This window comes from Coregonus clupeaformis, chromosome 15, assembly GCF_020615455.1.
Source record: "Coregonus clupeaformis isolate EN_2021a chromosome 15, ASM2061545v1, whole genome shotgun sequence".
NCBI lineage: Eukaryota > Metazoa > Chordata > Actinopteri > Salmoniformes > Salmonidae > Coregonus > Coregonus clupeaformis.
The window spans coordinates 25,731,798-25,754,208 of record NC_059206.1 but is presented as its reverse complement, the minus strand read 5'-3'; positions in this window follow the sequence as shown (position 1 = coordinate 25,754,208).

Sequence of the window (22,411 nt, the reverse complement as noted above, 5' to 3'; positions counted from 1 at the left end):
TATACTATTTTATCTGAATACAGACTCTCTTCAAATCAACCCTGCACCTTAGAGGCTGCTGCCCTATGTGCATAGACATAGAATGACTGGTCACTTTAATAATGGAACACTGATCACTTTAACTTTGTTTACATACTGTTTTACTCATTTCATATGTATATTCTGTATTCTACTGTATTCTAGTCACTCCGACATTGCTTGTCCTAATATTTATATATTTCTTTTAATTCCATTCTTTTACTTTGAGATTTGTGTGTATTGTTGTGAATTGTTAGATACTACTGCACTGTTGGAGCTAGGAACACAAGCATTTTGGTACAGATGCAATAACATCTGCTAATATGTGTATGTGACCAATATTTTTATTTTTTTTTACAAGCATTTCGGTACAGATGCAATTACATCTGCTAAATATGTGTATGTGACCAATAGAATTTGATTTGATTTTGGATTTGGAAAGTGTGCATGGCAAAGAAGGTTCAATGATGTCAGCGTTTCCAAACTTTGATCAGCTGTAAGATAATAACTTTTTGGGGAGTAAAAGTCAAGGGGCACATTATACGCGTGTATTTTTTATGAACTTTTCATGATTCTTGTAAACAAGATCTACCTAGACGTGCTCATGCTGTCTCTTTTGATACCTGCGTTATGCTTTGCTTTGAATAATATTCTGCCATACTGATGCAGCCATTAACAACCTAATTACTTCCATGTGCAGATGTTTTCAAGTCTGGTATCAATCTCTGCTGTTTTGTTGGATTAGGATGTGGATAAACCCTTCTCATTCGCTTTGCACAGTAATTGCACCCAACTGCTCTGAGCTGAACCAATTAACTCCCCATCAAAAGTGAATGGGGAGTTGGCGAGTGGTGAGTAGGTGGCAGTCTTTGGAGTTTAAACCCATGGTGTTCTGCCCTAGGTTTATAGGTGATGGTGGTTTGGCTGCTTGCGTTCAACAGCTGGCTGAGATCGGAGGACATCTTTAAAGAGGGCCCTCCCCTTCAGACAGGCGCTGTGGTGCACTGTTACTGAAATAGATTTACAGGCTTTAATAAAAACAATTTGTGGTCAAACTCCAGGACTGAGGCCCCAGGTTTACTTACAAGGAGGAGGCCATAGACTCTTATTTCATCAGCTCTACAAAGGAACCTCAGACATCCTCGGAGTGCAGAGTTGCAAAAACATTCTCTCCTTCCTTTCTGAGCTTTTTATGGTTACATGGTCCTCTGTAGCTCAATTGGTAGAGCATGGTGCTTGTAACGCCAGGGTAGTGGGTTCGATCACCGGCACCACCCAATAAAAATGTATGCACACATGACTGTAAGTCGCTTTGGATAAAAGCGTCTGCTAAATGGCATGTTAATGTAGAGATGTTGGTTATTATTATTTTTTTTAAACTGGGAGATACATCAATCTTAGTTCAAGTTATGTTCGATATTCAGTGTTTCTGTAACAGGGAATCTTTTTTCACAAGGTATATGTTGCTACTAGCTACTTCAGTTGTTCTTTACCTAAACGGGGTTGGGCCTCAGATCCCTTTAGAGGGTGGTAAATCTGAGAACCCCTCAGTCATCAAACCATTCTTGACTCCACCCTCTCGCCCTACTATCAAGTAGGTATAACCTACTGCCAAGACAAAGCATTGTTATTGTTAAAATTGCCAGAGCATTATTACTGCCCTACTTCTTTAACTCCACTGCTCTATTTACCTTTACAAGCAAATAGGTCTGGAATAGATTCAAACTCCCAGATGTTGCTGGTTTAGGCCCAACACCTGTAATGGGAGTCAGACTACGGAACTTGTGGTTGAAATGCATTATATTCTCTGTTGCTGTTTATTAAGCTCCTGCCTGACTTCCATCAGTAGACACAACTCATACATCCCTAAAAGAGGCCATTAGTCATTTAGGTAATTTGAATCCAGGATGAAAAAAGAGGGGAATGTGAAAGGAGGAAAGTCGGCTAGTCTCATGAGATGTGTGATGACAGCAGCACATAGACCCTGCGGTGGGTTGCAGAATGAGAAAAACACATACATTACAGGTTTAAACAGGTCCCAGACAATCAATGTGACAATGTAGGTTATTTACTGCCCTGCGGAAATAATACATAATGCCCCAATAGGAAATGAATTAACTCACAAATTAGACCTATCCCAATATCCCCTAACCCAGTCCCTTTTCACTACAAAAACATCCATACAAATGGGTCCTCTCCAGTTGAACTCCTTTGACTATCACTCACAAACAGGTTGATTTTCTGGTCCCTGACCTGGAGATGTGATCCGACTAGTTATTTTCATGCTGGTCTCTTTCTTCTTCCCTCCCTCTCAAGCACACATGCACACACACACACACACGCACACATACACACACACACACACACACTATCAACATGATCAAGCTCACAATGAATGTAAGCTGAATGGTCATACATCAAGTGCAATGTGGCTGTTATGGACAAAGAGAACCACTGCCACAGCCAGACATTGAGCCCTACCTTTGAAATGACCATTATAATAAACAGGGTGATATTAGATTTGCCAGACTGTGATGTTGAAAGGCAGCCAAGCTAAAGCAAACAATAGATATACTGTAATACATTACAATCATTGAGAGTAGTAATAGTGTCCATTTTGTGTGTTAGCATTGAAAAAGGGCTGCTATATGTTATTCCAACTGTTATGCAGCTGGGAGAGAGAAAACAAGTAATTTATCAATTCAGATATAACTCTGGGTCATGCCTCTATGTGGTTTAGGAATAAGGAGATTTGTTCAAGTGTTATGCATGTAAATAATGTATTATATATTCTGTACTACTATAAAGGTTCCTATACTAAAAAAAATTGAAGTATAGTAGCTAGCAGTTGTATATGTCATATACATAAAATCAATATCACAAAAACACAGTATTGGTATGGGAATGTGTTTTGGTAATAATATTATGTTGTTGTTTCTGCTCTCCATAGATCTTAGTGTAGTCATCTATTGTATTAGTGCCAACACAACCTATTCTTCAAACCTGTTCCTTTTTCTACATATTTATGTTTGAATAAAGTCCTGTGGTGGTTGGCATGCACAGGCAAAAAATAAGATATAGGGCTGCGATTTACAAATCAGCTTGACTAGCACACGACAAGTCAAGCAGTAGGGCATGAAATTGCCTGCTTTATCATATCCCAGTGGATAATTGTTTTTGTGATGGGTTTTCTATATTTGCAAAAGGCCAATGGTTAATATGAATTTGTGTTAAGATGCATTATCTAGGTGCTGTTGGAATGTAGCAACAGCTGCAGTTTTTTGGGTCAACGTCTCTTTCTCCACTTGTTCATCGCATTGCTGCCAACGTAATCTGTGAGACATAGCACAAGTCATGTTGTGTTAGTGTTTTTGTGTCAGAGTAGGTGTGTGTGTGTGTGTGTGTGTGTGTGTGTGTGATCTTTGCAGGTGCCAGGAATTGGCTGACTTAAGCAGAGGTAATAACACCTGCAGTCCCAGAGAGCGTGTAGACACATAATCATGTTGCTGACTGTTAAGAGATGAAATAATTACTTGTTCCTAATTTGTTCCTCATTACCAGAGAGGTTTTCCCAACATTATGGTGTGGAGAGGTTAAATGTCATCTGAGTCCTGCATGTGACCTTGAACTTCAGCTCATGGCTCATTTTATACATTCTCTCCTCTGCTCTTGTCCTTCTAGACCTGTCTGCTGCCTTTGATACTGTGAACCATCAGATCCTCCTCTCCACCCTCTCTGAGCTGGGCATCTCCGGCGCGGCTCACTCTTGGATTGCGTCCTACCTGACCGGTCGCTCCTACCAAGTGGCGTGGCGAGAAGCTGTCTCCGCACCACGTGCTCTCACCACTGGTGTCCCCCAGGGCTCAGTTCTAGGCCCTCTCCTATTCTCGCCATACACCAAGTCACTTGGCTCTGTCATATCCTCACATGGCCTCTCCTATCATTGCTACGCTGACGACACACAACTAATCTTCTCCTTTCCCCCTTCTGATAACCAGGTGGCGAATCGCATCTCTGCATGTCTGGCAGACATATCAGTATGGATGACGGATCACCACCTCAAGCTGAACCTTGGCAAGACGGAGCTGCTCTTCCTCCCGAGGAAGGACTGCCTGTTCCATGATCTCGCCATCACGGTTGACAACTCCGTTGTGTCCTCCTCCCAGAGTGCGAAGAGCCTTGGCGTGACCCTGGACAACACCCTGTCGTTCTCCGCTAACATCAAGGCGGTGACCCGATCCTGTAGGTTCATGCTCTACAACATTCGGAGAGTACGACCCTGCCTTACACAGGAAGCGGCACAGGTCCTAATCCAGGCACTTGTCATCTCCCGTCTGGATTACTGCAACTCGCTGTTGGCTGTGCTCCCTGCCTGTGCCATTAAACCCCTACAACTCATCCAGAATGCCTACAGCCCGTCTGGTGTTCAACCTTCCCAAGTTCTCTCACGTCACCCCGCTCCTCCGCACACTCCACTGGCTTCCAGTTGAAGCTCGCATCTGCTACAAGACCATGGTGCTTGCCTACGGAGCTGTGAGGGGAACGGCACCTCCGTACCTTCAGGCTCTGATCAGTCCCTACACCCAAACGAGGCCATTGCGTTCATCCACCTCTGGCCTGCTGGCTCCCCTACCTCTGCGGAAGCATAGTTCCCGCTCAGCCCAGTCAAAACTGTTCGCTGCTCTGGCACCCCAATGGTGGAACAAGCTCCCTCACGACGCCAGGACAGCGGAGTCACTCACCACCTTCCGGAGACATTTGAAACCCCACCTCTTTAAGGAATACCTGGGATAGGATAAAGTAATCCTTCTACCCCCCTTACCCCCCAAAAAAAAAAAAACATTGTAAAGTGGTTATCCCACTGGCTATAAGGTGAATGCACCTATTTGTAAGTCGCTCTGGATAAGAGCGTCTGCTAAATGACGTAAATGTAAATGTAAATGTAAATGTAATTCTATAACCATTCAAGTTATTGGCATGTTTCTGTTTAAGGCCAAACAGTGGTTATATGACTGGTATAACACCGGAGGCATACAAAAACAGAATTGATCATACCTATGTTTTAATGATCATGCTATAACCGGACATTTTCTCAATTGAGACACAATTGATCTCACAGTTCAAATTGTAAATACATACATGTTGAAATATCAGATTTATGAACATGTTTGCAAATGTGAGGGGAGATTTTTTTCCCAGCAGACATTAGTCACATGCATGTCTCTTTGCAATCTATAAACAAACACTGGTGCGTTTCATCCTCTGTTTTATATGCTGATCTACTAGTGCTTCCACAGTGTTGATTGCAAAACCACAGGAGTTGGGTTTAGTCCATTGGTCTGGCTTCTCACAGCTGGATGCTTAGCGTGGGTGTTGTGTTTTGCCAGACCTGCTGGTTGTGGCCTTCCCCCAACTACCTGGCTGGGACTTTTTATTTTACCGCCACACCAGCACTCCTAAAGTGTTCTTTAACGCATCAGGTCCCCTCATATTTTTTCACTCTAGAACGCGCCGGTGCAAGCAAATGGAAAATAACATTTATTCAAACCCTCTCTGCCTCCTGCATTGTATTTACCCTGTGCTCCTCCCTTTGGAACGGGAACGCTGGGAATGCTTTTTCCTCGCACCGGTCCTCAGCCCATTTCTGCTCAATTTCTTTTGACCTTACCGAGCTCCAAATGCACAGTGAACAAGGTGACTAGCTAGCTGGCTAGACCTAATTGAATTGAAATTAGTCTAGCAGTGTGTATACACTTAGGTTGAAAAGACACCTTTAGCAGCAGCAGCAATATCGGCCTCTTTCTTCCTCCATGTTGTTGGTGACCTCAGCTCTTGTCACTGTAGATTGAGAATTGACATATTCCCCTATAGCTATGTTCTCAGAATGGACATAATGACTCCATGTTAGTCCTCATCCCTTCTGTCTGGGTCTCTCTTTCTTTTTTATATTGTCTATGCTCTAATGGGACAAGGTCACAAGTGCCAAAGAAATGTTACATATGCCAATTAACTCCTCTGCTTTTGTCTGTGTGTATACAGTCTTTGTGTATTATATATGGTTTTGTTTTAATTTTATCTACTGTTTGCTAGAAGATTAGGCTGTGCCAGAATTGTATGATTAAGCAATGAGAGAAAGTGTTAAAGACTGTAATCACATTTGATATTTCCGTTAGGTTCCTACACCATATATAGTACTTTAATATATGTGACCAGGCTTTGAGGAATTCATAGTCCATGTGGCCATTTCAATGTGGTCTCAGTTGGACGTCTCCAGCTCGGAGGACATTTTCTTCCCTCTCTTTAGAGGAGCTTAACCACAGAACTATTGGCAGCCTGCTCTGTGTTTATGTGTTTTTTTTGCTCTTTTTTTAAGATGAAGATTGCGGCCTCTGCTTGGTTTCCTCTGAAAGGCAGCCTGCCCCTGTGGCGTGTGAGGAGGAGGAGGAGGATAATGGTCTCCATATGTGTGCAGTGCCACATCACTCCTCCCTTCTACGACTTTCGTCTAGATGTTCAATAAGTACACAGGCTTAGTAACACTGAGGCTGCATGAAGCATCTTAAGCAATGCACATGTTGCCATTTTGACAACGGCAAAGCTGCTTTTGTCATGCTTCAATGCGACAATTCAAACTAATAGATGATAATCCTTAGCACACTTGAACATGGTTGATGATACTCACCCCCTTTATATTAACCCCGTATTAGATTTGGTAACATTACTTTAAACAAATGTGCAATTATTGTTGTTCCCTCTTCTTTCAGGCATCCCTAAAGGGACGATGTATTATTATGTGTGGTTCATTAATATAAAGACTAATTAATCCTTTAGGATTACATCTGAGGTCAACTGCCACCACTCATGTCAGTTAAACTGTATTTACATTTATGTCATTTAGCAGACGCTCTTATCCAGAGCGACTTACATTTAGTGAGTGCATACATTATCCAGAGCGACAGTTAGTGAATACATATTTTTTTATACTGGCCCCCCGTGGGAATCGAACCCACAACCCTGGCATTGCAAACGCCATGCTCTATCAACTGAGCTACATCCCTGCCGGCCATTCCCTCCCCTACCCTGGACGACGCTGGGCCAATTGTGCACCGCCCATGAGTCTCCCGGTCGTGGCCGGCTGCGACAGTGCCTGGATTCGAGCCAGGATCTCTAGTGGCACAGTTAGCACTGCGATGCAGTGCCTTAGACCACTGCGCCACTCAGGAGTTACATCCCCACAACATGATTCACATTTTAGTCATTTAGCAGACGCTCTTATCCAGAGTGACTTACAGTTAGTGAATACATCTTTTTTTTTATACTGGCCCCCCGTGGGAAACGAACCCACAACCCTGGCGTTGCAAACGCCATGCTCTATCAACTGAGCTACATCCCTGCCGGCCATTCCCTCCCCTACCCTGGACGACTTGTGCGCCGCCCATGAGTCTCCCGGTTGTGGCCGGCTGCGACAGAGCCTGGATTCGAACCAGGATCTCTAGTGGCACAGTTAGCACTGCGATGCAGTGCCTTAGACCACTGCGCCACTCAAGAGTTTACTTTGTTCCCCAATGAATTTGTGTCACACTTAAAACATTTGACTTCAGAACAGCCTTGGAAGTTTGCGTTTATTTGATACAATATTTACAAAATACATTTGTCTTGGGAATACTTAAAATCTACCTCGTCATACCTTGTCATTTTGTTCACAACTGAAAAAGCAGAGGGTTTATGAATGTACCTAGAAGCGTTTTGCAGTAGCATTATCCAACAGTGATGTTTGTTTTCTATTCCCTCCTCTCCTGGTTGGCTGTGAGGTCCGTTTTCCGAGGCTCTCTCCCTCTGCTTTGATTATGTCACGGCTAATCTAAGGGCCTGAGACCAGGCTTAGCCACTGGAAAGGCCCCAGCTATTCTCCCTAGAATGAAAGCTAAATAAAAGGAGATGTTGTAAGATAAGTGTTAAACAGCTGTTGTAAGATAAGTGTTCTGTTTACCTATTCCAAATTGGTCTCTTTGACCCCTAATACCCAATTTATTTTCAAGAAGTGAACATGCGCCAGAAGACCAAGAGTGTGGGTGTAAAGATAATCAGACTTTTCACACAAGCCAAAAAAGAGCAGTCAGTCATCTAATAGTCACACAAACTTTCAACCAACAAAAACTTCTGAGTCTCTTGACCAAAAGATATCTGTGTCTATGCAAGGTGGTTGAGAACATTCCCTTTAATATTTCCCCTCTGGACCAGTCTTGGTCTAAACTAGAAGGTCTAAGTATTTCAAGTGGATGAGCCTTTTTGAATTAAAATGGACATTTATCAGAGGGAGGCACTCTGAGCAAAGCATCTCCATTCCTTTCAGGATCAGTGCTTTTAATAGATGATAGCCATCAGTAATTTTCTCTTCCTTGTCATTCTCACGCACCACTTGATATACAGTAAATGCCATCATCTCCAAGCTTGATTGTTTGATACATTTTTTAAATGTTTGGTCAGGTACACTCCTAGAAAAAAAGGTGCTATCTAGAACCTAAAAGGGTTATTCGGCTGTCCCGATAGGAGAACCCTTTGAAGAACCCTTTTTGGTTCCAGGTAGAAAAGGGTTCTACATGGAACCCAAAAGGGTTCTACCTGTAACCAAAAAGGGTTCTCCTATGGCAACAGCCGAAGAACCCTTTTGGAACCCTTTTTTCTAAGAGTGTATGCCCAAGTGAGGAGTTACCTTGGAGACTTGTCTTAGCTCCCAGAGCTAATGCCAACACATAATACCTTTCTCTAGATGTAGAAAGAAATGAGATATTTATGACGTATTGAGATACATTACTGTTGACAAAACCACATAATATGACCAAAAATAAAATAAAAAGTAGCCGTGATGTTGCCACTTTGCTCTGGGAGCAATGGATACGATTTGGACATGGCAGTGAGTGAGGACTCTTGCTATGGAGTGAAAATAACTCCCTGGCTCCCAGTATGGTACACTCTTAGAAAAAGGGTTCCAAAAGGGTTCTTCGGCTGTCCCCACAGGAGAACCATTTTTGGTTCCACATAGAACTCTTTTGGTTTCCATGTAGAACCCACTGTGTAAAGGGTTCTAGATGGAACTCAAAAGGGTTTTACATGGAACCAAAAAGGGTTCTTCAAAGGGTTATCCTATGGGGATAGCCGAATAACCTTTTTAGGTTCTAGATAGCACCTTTTATTCTAAGAGTGTTCCTGAGCCTCGGGGCACAGAGCCCGGCCTTGGTCCCTCACAGCATCCCTGTTCTGTAGAGACTGCTAGATTAAATCAGCCTCCTTTCACACCCTCTCCCTTGCCTCTCCACCACCTGCAGCGCATGTACCTGGGCAGCACAATTTAATATACGGCCAAGTCGGTCAGATGAAGGGAGCGTTAAGGGGAGCTCAGAGACTCTCCGATGTTAAACACTGGTGGATGATAGATGGAGGGCCATGTCTAAACCCTGCACTACAACTCTGGTCAGAGATGGGATGGAACACAGTATACAGTGGCTTGCGAAAGTATTCATCCCCCTTGGCATTTTTCCTATTTTGTTGCCTTACAACCTGGAATTAAAATAGATTTAATTCTATTTAATTCTACCCCCCCCCAATTACAGCTGCAAGTCTCTTGGGGTATGTCTCTATAACTGCGGCACATCTAGCCACTGGGATTTTTGCACATTCTTCAAGGAAAAACTGCTCCAGCACCTTCAAGTTGGATGGGTTCCGCTTGTGTACAGCAATCTTTAAGTCATACCGTAGATTCTCAATTGGATTGAGGTCTGGGCTTTGACTAGGCCATTCCAAGACATTTAAATGTTTCCCCTTAAACCACTCAAGTGTTGCTTTAGCAGTATGCTTAGGGGCATTATCCTGCTGGAAGGTGAACCTCCGTCCCAGTCTCAAATCTCTGGAAGAATGAAACAGGTTTCCCTCAAGAATTTCCCTGTATTTAGCGCCATCCGTCATTGCTTCAATTCTGACCAGTTTCCCAGTCCCTGCTGATGAAAAACATCCCCACAGCATGATGTTGCCACCACCATGCTTCACTGTGGGGATGGTGTTCTCCTTGGTCTTTATGGTGCCGCTTGCTTGGTGGTGCCCCTTGCTTAGTGGTGTTGCAGACTCTGGGGTCTTTCAGAACAGGTGTATATATACTGAGATCATGTGACAGATCATTTGACACTTAGATTGCACAGTGGTGGACTTTATTTAACTAATTATGTGACTTCTGAAGGTAATTGGTTGCACCAGATCTTATTTAGGGGCTTCATAGCAAAGGACGTGAATACATATGCACGCACCACTTTTCCGTTATTAATTTTTTTGAATTTTTTTAACAAGTTATTTTTTTCATTTCACTTCACCAATTTGGACAATTTTGTCTATGTCCATTACATGAAATCCAAATAAAAATCAATTTAAATTGCAGGTTGTAATGCAACAAAATAGGAAAAACGCCAAGGGGGATGAATACTTTTGCAAGGCACTGTACTGTACCTGCTGATCAATCTTCAATCTTTCGGACAAATCTCCTGGATACACAAAATAATGGATGGAGAAAATGCTGAGATTTTCCCTGTGCATATGCATTGGTGTGAATGTGATTCTGAGTCATTTGTATTCACACTCCTTGCGTGTCCAACATCACCCAGAGCCCCCAGCTCCCTTCACTCCCACATTGATTCTGACTCCTGTCACTCCAAATCATACGTTTCCATGACAACCAACTGCATGGGCGGTTGCATAGAGAGTTTTCATCTACATTTTTCATAGCTGTCTATTTACCACCACAAACCAATGCTGGCATTAAGATTGCACTGAATGAGCTGTATAAGGCCATAAATCAACAGGAAAATCAACAGGAAAACGCTCATCCAGAGGCAGCGCTCCTAGTGGCCGGGGACTTTAATGCAGGGAAACTTAAATCCGTTCTACCTAATTTCTACCAGCATGTTAAATGTGCAACCAGAGGAAAAAAAACTATAGACCACCTTTACTCCACACACAGAGACGCATACAAAGCTCTCCCTCGCCCTCCATTTGGCAAATCTGACCATAACTCTATCCTCCTGATTCCTGCTTATAAGCAAAAACTAAAGCAGGAAGCACCAGTGACTCGGTTAATAAAAAAGTGGTCAGATGACGCAGATGCTAAGCTACAGGACTGTTTTGCTAGCACAGACATGTTCCGGGATTCTTCAGATAGCATTGAGGAGTACACCACATCAGTCACTGGCTTCATCAATAAGTGCATCGATGATGTCGTCCCTACAGTGACCGTACGTACATACCCCAACCAGAAGCCATGGATTACAGGAAACATCCGCACTGAGCTAAAGGGTAGAGCTGCCGCTTTCAAGGAGCGGGACTCTAACCCGGATGCTTATAAGAAATCCCGCTATGCCCTCCGACGAACCATCAAACAGGCAAAGAGTCAATACAGGACTAAGATTGAATTATACTACACCGGCTCTGACGCTCGTCGGATGTGGCAGGGCTTGAAAACTATTACAGACTACAAAGAGAAGCACAGCCGCGAGCTTCCCAGTGACACAAGCCTACCAGACGAGCTAAACCACTTCTATGCTCGCTTCGAGGCAAGCAACACTGAAGCATGCATGAGAGCACCAGCTGTTCCGGATGACTATGTGATCACGCTCTCCGTAGCCGATGTGAGTAAGACTTTTAAGCAGGTCAACATTCACAAGGCCGCAGGGCCAGACAGATTACCAGGACGTGTACTCCGAGCATGTGCTGACCAACTGGCAAGTGTCTTCACTGACATTTTCAACATGTCCCTGACTGAGTCTGTAATACCAGACCACCATAGTCCCCGTGCCCAAGGACACTAAGATAACCTGCCTAAATGACTACCGACCCGTAGCACTGACTTCTGTAGCCATGAAGTGCTTTGAAAGGCTGGTCATGGCTCACATCAATACCATTATCCCAGAAACCCTAGACCCACTCCAATTTGCATACCGCCCCAACAGATCCACAGATGATGCAATCTCTATTGCACTCCACACTGCCCTTTCCCACCTGGACAAGAGGAACACCTACGTGAGAATGCTATTCATTGACTACAGCTCAGCATTCAACACCATAGTGCCCTCAAAGCTCATCACTAAGCTAAGGATCCTGGGACTAAACACCTCCCTCTGCAACTGGATCCTGGACTTCCTGACGGGCCGCCCCCAGGTGGTAAGGGTAGGTAACAACACATCTGCCACACTGATCCTCAACACGGGGGCCCCTCAGTGGTGCATGCTCAGTCCCCTTTTGTACTCCCTGTTCACCCATGACTGCATGGCCAGGCACGACTCCAACACCATCATTAAGTTTGCCGACGACACAACAGTGGTAGGCCTGATCACCGACAACGATGAGACAGCCTATAGGGAGGAGGTCACACCAAGACAGTCGTGAAGAGAGCACGACAAAGCCTATTCCCCCTCAGGAGACTGAAAAGATTTGGCATGGGTCCTCAGATCCTCAAAAAATTCTACAGCTGCACCATCGAGAGCATCCTGACTGGTTGCATCACCGCCTGGTATGGCAACTGCTTGGCCTCCGACCGCAAGGCACTACAGAGGGTAGTGCGTACGGCCCAGTACGTCACTGGGGCCAAGCTTCCTGCCATCCAGGACCTCTATACCAGGCGGTGTCAGAGGAAGGCCCTCAAAATTGTCAAAGACTCCAGCCACCCTAGTCATAGACTGTTCTCTCTGCTACCGCACGGCAAGCGGTACCGGAGTGCCAAGTCTAGGTCCAAAAGACTTCTCAACAGCTTCTACCCCCAAGCCATAAGACTCCTGAACAGCTAATCATGGCTACCCGGACTATTTGCACTGCCCCCCCACCCCATCTTTTTACGCTGCTGCTACTCTGTTAATTATTTATGCATAGTCACTTTAACTCTACCCACATGTACATATTACTTCAACTACCTCAACAAGCCGGTGCCCCCGCACATTGACTCTGCACCGGTACCCCCCTGTATATATAGCCTCCCTACTGTTATTTTATTTTACTTCTGCTCTTTTTTTCTCAACACTTTTTTGTTGTTGTTTTATTTTACTTTTTTATTAAAAAATAAATGCACTGTTGGTTAAGGGCTGTAAGTAAGCATTTCACTGTAATGTCTGCACCTGTTGTTTCCGGCGCATGTGGCCAATACAATTTGATTTGATTTGATTTGATATTATCAAATATTGAATAATTCTCCTCTCATTCCGTCTTTTTTCCAGAGAATGTGTTATATGTGTTATATTTTCAACAGCCGTTTACAGGAAAGAAGTCTTAGTCAACGCAAAAGATCAGATTAAAACAAGAAACAAATCACAAATTCCTCAACTGCTTACCTGCAGGAACCCTTTTAATGATAAGAAAAATTAACCTCTTTTCCCTCCATGTGTGAGTATGGCGCTACGAGTTACGCTACAACAATCAAATTCAAGTTGACATGGAAGTCTAATTAGCATTCTGAACAAATTTAATGATGCAGGAAGGTGAAAATTACCTTTTTGAATTCATCACCCTCTGTGGATGCCACAGTTTTCACTAGACATACAGTATTTGTAACTCTGTTACATATTTTTGATTTGAGATGTGGTAAATGCAACGTAAAATGATATCAAACATATTTTATATAGCTGAGGTCAAAGCCAGATCACACAAACATTATTGACAAGCACTAAAATGATTTCCACTACATTTTATCAACTCATATTTGCTGAATCTGAACAGCCTACAAGGAAATTACAGCATTGGAAACAATTGGTGACCCCACAAGAGAGTTTTCATACATTTGCATGGCATTTGATAGAATAGGAATGTACTTTATCATACAGTATGCCTTAATTATAACCACGAGAGGTCCCCTGGAATGAAATGTTTTAACTCTAAATAAGTGACTTATTTTTAGGCTGGGAGACATTTTACCTACCTGAGGTCCTAATCTCTCTCTCTCTATCTCTCTCCGTCTCTCTCTCTCTCTCTCTCTCTCTCTCTCTCTCCGTCTCTCTCTCTCTCTCTCTCTCTCTCTCTCTCTCCGTCTCTCTCTCTCTCTCTCTCTCTCTCTCTCTCTCTCTCTCTCTGCGTGTGTTTGTCACGATCGTCGTATTGAACAGACCAAGGCGCAGCGTGATGAACGAACATGTTTAACTTTATTATCTTTAGTGATAATAGAACACAATCAACAAAACAAGAAACGACTCGTGAAGTCCACGGTAACAATGACCGAACACGGAACAAAAACCCACAAACACAAAGGGAAAAACAGACAGTTTAAATATGGCTCCCAATCAGAGACAACCAGCCAACAGCTGACACTCGTTGCCTCTGATTGGGAGTCACTCAGGCAAACATAGAAACAGACAAACTAGAACCCCCAACATAGACATATAACACATAGAATAAACACACCCTGGCTCAACAAATAGAGTCCCAGAGCCAGGGTGTGACAGTGTTCCATTGTTATGTCAAAGAAAGTCCTATAATTATTCCCACTTCCTTATATTCTTGACATAAAATGCAATTCCATATGCACTAGCTACATTTAAAGAGCTTCTTTCCAAAATGCTATAATATCCATTTTCAGAAATGTTGGTAAATTAGCTTTTATTGTTTAAAGTACTTATGAGAGTGATTGGTGTGTTTTTTCCCTATCTAATCATGGCATTGGCTTGTCCAATGACAGACGTATTTGTTTTAAATCTATCACTTGATGTTTTCATGTCATAGAGACAAATAATCATGTTTTTTTTTGTTTTAAATCTATCACTTGATGGTTTCATTTCATAGAGACAAATAATCATGTTTTTTTAATCACTCTCAGAGAAATAAATAGTACTGCTAGGTTTTACACAGTCAAATGTAACAAATAATTACATTTTTTATAGCATTTTTAAAGAACTGAACAAATTATAGATTTGTGACATCAATATACTGTATATTTATTTTATTAATCAATACAGTAAAATGAGATATATATGTAAAACATTTACATTTGACATGTTAGCAGATGCTCTTATCCAGAGCAACTTACATTTTCTGCATTCATCTTTTTTGTTGTACTTTTTAGTGACACCCGTACGGGAGAGGTGAAGGTCGAGAGCCATGCGTCCTCCAAAACATGAGCCTGCCAATCTGCACTGCTTCTTGACACGCTGCCTGGAAGCCAGCCACACCAATGTGTCGGAGGAAACACTGTACAACTGGCCACCGTGTCAGCGTGCATGCGCCCGCCACAAGGAGTCGCTAGAGCATGATGGGACAAGGACATCCCGGCCAGCCAAACCCTCCCCTAAGCCGGACGACGCTGGGCCAATTGTGCTCTACCTCATGGGTCTCCCGGTCGCGCCTGGCTGCGACACAGCCTGGGAACGAACCCGGGTCTGTAATGACACATCAAGCACTGCGATGAAGTACCTTACACCACTGAGCCACTCGGGAGGCCCTTACTGCATTCATCTTAAGATAGCTAGGTGAGACAACCACATATCACAGTAAAATATTCTGTATACAAACATTCCACTCCAACAAAAATGTAATACACACCTAAAATCTATGAATAAAAAATCTGAGAACAGTAATATTTTACACACACATGAAGGTACCCATAAGCAATTATTTCTGGTGAAAAAATACAATTGGACATAAATTGTTGGATATAGCGTTTTAAAAATAAGCTCTTAATTTGTTAATGTGGAAAACAGTACGAAAGGATAGTGGCTTCCAGAATAGGCTTCCAGAGAAGATGTGGTACTCCCGAGGCACTAATGGATGTACAACTCAATTCAACTAATGTAGTCATTTGACAAAAGGTCTATTTGTTTTCAATAATGCGGTCTTTCACTACTTCATTGTCATGTTACAAGATGACCAGCTGTTGGCTGCATTTAGTCTACTGCTTCTAATGGATTGTAAGTTCAATTACAACCTTTTCATTATTCAAATCTGGGAAAATATATAAGCGTTCTTTTACATCACTCAAATAAGATTTTAATGAGCTGTTTAATTAAAGGGTAATTGATATGAATCCATCATAGGTGCTAACTTTCCTCAATGAATTGCACAGCCATATTGTGGGATATTAATGCTGTCTCTGTTCTCTCTGTTCCTCTGCTGCATGGGGCAGTAATGGCTGCCCAGTAATCACTGGGGCAAAAGTCAAATCCAAAGTTTAACATTGTAACTGTGGAACTGTGACAAAAGAACACACTCTCCATAAATAATAAAGAGGTCCCAGACAATTTGACCTTTATCTCTCTCTCATCAGGGTTTCAGGAAACACCTTGGGTAGGAACTGTGTATCTTGGCTTTGAGAATAATATTTGCATCAATTATATTTGCATCACAAATTGTTGCAAATCAGTGGTTCATTTTTAATGCACAGCACAGCATGAGGAAATGTCTCTAACTTGTCTGAAGTGCCATATTACTTGATTGAATACATTGTCACATAGCAGTAGTCCCTACAGTAGCCTATTTTCAAGTGGCACAAGTTCTAAAACAGTGTTCACATCTACTGAAAAGCCAGTGTCAGATTCCCTCTTCAAACCAAGTCTTAATTAGCTCCTGAGTGGCGCAGTGGTCTAAGGCACTGCATCGCAGTGCTAACTGTGCCACTAGAGATCCTGGTTCGAATCCAGGCTCTGTCGCAGCCGGCCGCGACCGGGAGACTCATGGGCGGCGCTGACAATTGGCCCAGCGTCGTCCAGGGTAGGGGAGGGAATGGCCGGCAGGGATGTAGCTCAGTTGATAGAGCATGGCGTTTGCAACGCCAGGGTTGTGGGTTCGATTCCCATGGGGGCCAGTATAAAAAAAAAATGTGTTCACTAACTGTAAGTCGCTCTGGATAAGAGCGTCTGCTAAATGACTAAAATGTAAATGTAAATGTTAATTACTACATGAAACTAAGTGATTAGAATGATCAGTATGCTTCTGTCATGCGGTTTGCACTGAAAAAAATGCTTATATTATTCATCACGACTAGAATTGAGAGGGTGCATATGAAGTGGAACAGATACTCAACCTTCCCTCAAGAGTAAGGATGTGCAGCTCCAGTCCTGGAGGACTGAAAAGGGAACACAACATATAAATGTTGGTTCCTACGGTATAGTCCACCATGAACCCTGATCTAGATACCCATGTTTGGCACATATTTTCTTATTTTATAGCAATATACATTACATCAGAAGTTGTGTGCAGTGAGTGACAATGGATCCATCTTTAGATGTAGGTCCTATAGTCTAAATGGATCCATCTTTAGATGTAGGTCCTATAGTCTAAATGGATCCATCTTTAGATGTAGGTCCTATAGTCTAAATGGATCCATCTTTAGATGTAGGTCCTATAGTCTAAATGGATCCATCTTTAGATGTAGGTCCTATAGTCTAAATGGATCCATCTTTAGATGTAGGTCCTATAGTCTAAATGGATCCATCTTTAGATGTAGGTCCTATAGTCTAAATGGATCCATTTTTAGATGTAGGTCCTATAGTCTAAATGGATCCATCTTTAGATGTATGTCCTATAGTCTAAATGGATCCATCTTTAGATGTAGGTCCTATAGTCTAAATGGATCCATCTTTAGATGTAGGCCCTATAGTCTAAATGTGTCTTGTTTACAGTATGTTGGACACTGGTCCTCTGGAAATGTGTTGCATACACGAAGAACAGCACAATTGGGTGGATCAATCAATTTCAATGGAACAATACATTTTTACCAATCTCTTCAGATTAAACTAGAGACAGAACAAACTGTATATGTTTGGATGGCCTGGGGAAGGGATTACTTGAATTGTCAGTGAATATCTTGCACTCGCATTCTTTTTGTTCGTCTTGTCATTGGTCATTCCCCATCCTTTCCCATCCCATCTGCCGCTTGTGTCACTTTCCCCACTCTGACATGCTGGATGTGAAATGTCCTACTGTGATCACAAATACGTACATGATTCATTCTGCCACTGTATTTAGTTAAAGAGGATTGTTTAACAAAAAGTTGGGACAGTGACACACATACCTAAGTTGTTCTTTATAACATTTCCCTTGAATATTATCTCAGTAACTATTATCTCAGGACAGAAAGCTATAGCATGGTATCATCCGGTGCATTGCACTGCCATATAAGCAAGCAATCAAGCAAGCAAGGAAGCAACTTAGGCACACTGTCAGAGACCTAGTGGATTTTTTAAACAAACAAATGCTCCTCAAATGCACCCAATTGAATCCCCTTTTAGTTTTATACCATTATTCTTCCTCTCCCGCTGTCGGGACAGCTGTCAGTGGACTCTAGCCAGGATGTCACATAAAAAAATATGAAAAAACGATAGTAATAAAGTTCCCATATCTAGAATGAAAGTAAATTAGCATACTCTCTCGTCTTGAATAAAACGGTCTGGCGAGCAGAAGCAAGATAGAAAGGATAGCAGTAATCTGGCAAGAGCCAACAGTCAAATAAGGTTTCATATCAGTGCTATTGTCTGACGAAAGTTGAAAATTAATGAATAGATAGACATTTCTGGAAGTTGGTGTGTGATTGGGAGTTTCAGCAAATTGCGTTTATTTCCTTTCAACATACACTTTGAAAATATGCCAGTTTTTACAATGACAACATAATATAAGCAAGGATGGTTGATTACACTTGACAAGCTGGTTAGATTTTAATAGCAGGCAACACACTTAATTCACAGTATTATCATACATCATGACAGACTAACTCATTGCACATTCTGTCTTGTCATCAAAACACTAAGGCCAGTTTGAGGTGCTTTTCACATGGACGGTCAAATGCACTCATTTCTACTCTGTTGCACAAAATTAATGGAAAAGCTCTATTGGTGGGAAAAGCAGGAAAACACAGGCTTTTCTGTTTTTCATTTCATTCCCATGTCTATCATCTGTGTTGACCCTTAAGTGCTGGCAATGATCTTGGGTGCTAATTTACATGTGTAAAACTGAAATTGCAACATGCAACAAATGATCATGGTGTCTCAGGTTATATGGTCATATATGACCCATATTTAAATCACTGTCACATTAACAACCTCCTGATCATTTTCAATGTAAGGTTTCTTGGCTCCTGTAGCCCTATACATCGCTGTGTGTCAACAGTTCACAGACTGTAAACTGTGTGCAGAGGAAAGTACAAGGCATCTGATGCAGGATCATTTCCTGCAAGATTTAATGAGGTGTGTTGATAACCCTGTGAATCCAAGGTCTTACTGTAATCATGGGGCTTTATTTCCTGAGTAGGTCCTAAAATGAATATCTCAAAGATGGCCTGATTATGAATTATGAATTTGCTGAATAACGTTTTTGGTGTGTCTTTAGCTAGTTATATAGTTAGTTATTTACCTATCATCTGAGAGGATGTCTTTAAGTTACATATATGCAGCTGAGCAATTGATAAATGCAATGCGATAACACCTGATTAGCCTAATCTCATGAATTTTTGTCTTTTGGACAAATGTTTGCCTAAAAGATCACATATTGAAGTTTTTCCACAAAAGCTTAGGGAAACTCAACATGGAGACTTTGGTGCACCACCAATAAACATGGCTTTCAGAAGTACCCCTGTATGTGATAGTATACTCCTTATTGAGTTGTGTTTCAGTCAGTTTTTGTCATTTTGCACAGTGGTGTAGTGGCATTGTGTGGGCATTGTGTCTATTCACTTCTTAATCCCCACGATGTGTGTCAAAGTAGTGTAGTGGAGGTATACACCATATCAATTAATAAGGCTGATGGAACAGATCAAAAGCTTTTGCAAAAACTACACTATACAATACCAGTCAAAAGTTTGGACACACCTACTCATTCAAGGGTTTTTCTTTATTTTTACTATGTTCTACATTGTAGAATAGTAGTGAAGACATCAAAACTATGAAATAACACATATGGAATCCTGTAGTAACCAAAAAAGTGTTAAACAAATGAGATTTGAGATTCTTCAAATAGCCACCCTTTGCCTTGATGACAGCTTTGCACACTCTTGACATTCTCTCAACCAGCTTCATGAGGTAGTCACCTGGAATGCATTTCAATTAACTGGTGTGCCTTCTTAAAAGTTCATTTGTGGAATTTATTTCCATCTTAAGGCGTTTGAGCCAATCAGTTGTGTTGTGACAAGGTAGGGGGGGTATACAGAAGATAGCCCTATTTGGTAAAAGACCAAGTCCATATTATGGCAAGAACAGCTCAAATAAGCAAAGAGAAATGACAATCCATCATTACTTTAAGACATGAAGGTCAGTCAATATGGAACATTTCAAGAATTTGAAAGTTTCTTCAAGTGCAGTCGCAAAAACCATCAAGCACTATGATGAAACTGGCTCTCCTGAGGACCGCCACAGGAATGGAAGACCCAGAGTTACCTCTGCTGTAGAGGATAAGTTCATTAGAGTTACCAGCCTCAGAAATTGCAGCCCAAATAAATGCTTCACAGAGTTCAAGTAACAGACACATCTCAACATCAACTTTTCAGAGGGGACTGCGTGAATCAGGCCTTCATGGTCGAATTACTGAAAATAAACCACTACTAAAGGACACCAATAATAAGAAGACAGCTGCTTGGGCCAAGAAACACGAACAATGGACATTAGACTAGTGGAAATGTGTCCTTTGGTCTGAAGTCCAAATTGGAGATTTGTGGTTCAAACCGCCGTGTTTTTGTGAGACTCGGTATGGGTGAACGGATGATCGCTGCATGTGTAGTACCCACCGTAAAGCATGGAGGAGGAGGTGTTATGATGTGGGGTTTCTTTGCTGGTGACACTGTCTGTGATTTATTTAGAATTCAAGGAACACTTAACCAGCATGGCTACCACAGCATTCTGCAGCGATACATCATCCCATCTGGTTTGGGCTTAGTGGGACTATCATTTGTTTTTCAACAGGACAATGACCCAACACATTTACATTTTAGTCATTTAGCAGACACTCTTATCTCGAGCGACTTACAGTTTTAGTGAGTGCATACATTTTTCATACTGGCCCCCCGTGGAAATCAAACCCACAACCTTGGCGTTGCAAGCGCCATGCTCTACCAACTGAGCTACAGGACCTCCAGGCTGTGTAAGGGATAGTTTACCAAGAAGGAGAGTGATGGAGTGCTGCATCAGATGACCTGGCTTCCACAATCCCCCGACCTCAACCCAATTGAGATGGTTTGGGATGAGTCGGACGGCAGAGTGAAGGAAAAGCAGCCAACAAGTGCTCAGCATATGTAGGAACTCAATCAATACTATTGGAAAAGCATTCCAGGTGAAGCTGGTTGAGAGAATGCCAAGAGTGTGCAAAGCTGTCATCAAGGCAAAGGGTGGCTATTTGAAGAATCTCAAATAGAAAATATATTTGTTTAACACTTTTTTGGTTACTACATGATTCCATATGTGTTATTTCATAGTTTTGAAGTCTTCACTATTATTCTACAATGTAGAAAATAGTAAAATAAAGAAAAACCCTTGAATGAGTAGGTGTTCTAAAACGTTTGACCGGTAGTGTATATAAATTATATTTGTTTTGTTACTGTAGGTAGAGTTAGCTAGTGGTTGTCTGGCTTGTTCTCCATCTTCTTTTTAAATATTGCGCCAACATGTTTTCAGCACTTTTACTGATCAAAACTTTTTTCTCATGCTCTCTCTTGTCTCTCTGCAGCAGACAAATAGTGAGCAATATGTTTGGAACATTAAATCGCAATAAAATCGCACTATCGAATCGCAAAACAAATAGAATTGTGAGAATAGTGAGAATCGCAATACATATCATATCGGCACCTGATAATATCATATCATGAGGTCCCTGGCAATTCCCAACCCTAATTTCTATGGGTTTTTTATGATATAACATCCGATAAATAGTAAAAATTAAGAAAAACCCTTGAATGAGTAGGTGTGTCCAAACTTTTGAATGGTACTGTATATACAAAAGTATGTGGACACCCCTTCAAATTTGTGGATTCGGCTATTTCAGCCACACCCGTTGCTGACAGGTGTATTAAATCAAGCACACAGCCATGCAATCGCCATTGACAAACATTGGCAGTAGGATGGCCTTACTGAAGAGCTCAATGACCTGAGCAACCTCTGGAAGCAACATCTACACAATAACTGTTCGTCGGGAGCTTCATGAAATGGGTTTCCATGGCCAAGCAGCCGCACACAAGCCTAAAATCACCATGCACAATGCTAAGCGTCGGCTGGAGTGGCCATTGGATTCTGGAGCAGTGGAAATGTGTTTCCTGGAGTGCTGAATCACGCTTCATCATCTGGCAGTTCGACTAACTAATCTGGAGTTGGCGGATGCCAGGAGAACACTACCTGCCCGAATGCATAGTGCCAACTGTAAAGTTTGGTGGAGGAGGAATAATGGTCTGGGGCTGTTTTTCATG